This window comes from Arachis ipaensis, chromosome B6, assembly GCF_059453495.1.
Source record: "Arachis ipaensis isolate K30076 ecotype BB chromosome B6, ASM5945349v1, whole genome shotgun sequence".
In the NCBI taxonomy this organism is placed as follows: domain Eukaryota; kingdom Viridiplantae; phylum Streptophyta; class Magnoliopsida; order Fabales; family Fabaceae; genus Arachis; species Arachis ipaensis.
In genome coordinates, this window is record NC_142441.1 from 129,558,068 (window position 1) to 129,559,438 (window position 1,371).

Below are 1,371 nucleotides of genomic sequence, written 5' to 3' on the forward strand. Positions count from 1 at the left end.
AGCTTGGAGAGTTGATTCAAGAGCTTCGTAATGCTCTGAACATTGCTCAGAGAGAACGTATCGTCCATGTCTGATCCTAGATCCTCTATTTGTTCCTCATTCGCCAATCGCCATGGATGGGCCGAATCGAGAACCCTCAGCAAGAACCTTGTCTTTCTTCCTTGCCTTCTCAAATTCTCTTCACAAATGCAACTTTCACACTCACTACACCATGACAAAAGTGTGAGCACAATCAATTTGAGGTTGCAGAAATTCAGTAACGATGAGAGAAGAAAATTAAGAGAAAGGAAAAAATCAGTATAAGATAAACTTGATGAAATCGAATAGAACATCTCAAACTGTGACTCATTACAAGAGTTGATATATATACAATATAACTAAGAGCACCTAACTAATTATACCATGGTTATTTTCTAATCATACATCTAACAGATTTTTAACTATGGTAAATTAGTGAGCACAGTTAATAAACTTGATTAACTAACTTCCTAATGTAATAGATAATGTAAAGTTGATATAACATCTAGTAGTATTTTCTTAATTATGATTCTAGTGCACATTCCATTTACTACAAGTTCCACAAAGATATCATTTCTAAATGGCTTAAAGGGTACGAAACATCCTTCATATTATTTAGATTTTGAAATTGAACTAGATCCATTTAATTTTAATTTTAATTTTAATTTTAATTTATATAAGTATTTAAAAGAAAAAAAAATCCAATATCATTATCAATGGTAATGCTCGACGTCTATCAAACATATAGACGGAGATTTTTTAACTCGAAATAATATAAAAAAAAAACAAGATTTATTTTATTCATTAAATAAGTGTAAAATTTAATTTATATGTAATTATATATAATAGAGACTAATCTATTTTTAAATTTGTAAAGAGTAGCCGAACAAATGAACAATTTGCTTATAAAAGGAAAAAAGTAAATTTCGTCAAAATTGAAAATAGATTGTATTTTTTTTTCTTCAAAGATAGTAGGTTATATTTCATTAATTATTGAAAAATAAAATACAAAGATGTTCAAAAGCAGGACAGCATAATGAAAGCTGGGGATTTCCCAAAAAACACTACACTGAAAGTATTCATCCAACGGTGCATGGTCGAAAAACAAAGAAAAATCTTAAAGAAGAAAGAATAATAAATCAAATTGAATGCAACTAAGAGCTTGCCTCATGGAGATGACGACCTAAACTGGAAGTTCTTTGGATTTCACAGAGCAACTTGACAGAGCTTGCTAGAATGGCAGACGGCATTGAAGTAGAACCTTCAAAAATCAACTAGTTGCGAGCTTTCCAACAGTTCCAGCAAATGATGGCAAGCAATTGAGGATTACGGTCAGCATTTTTCAACGGGTTA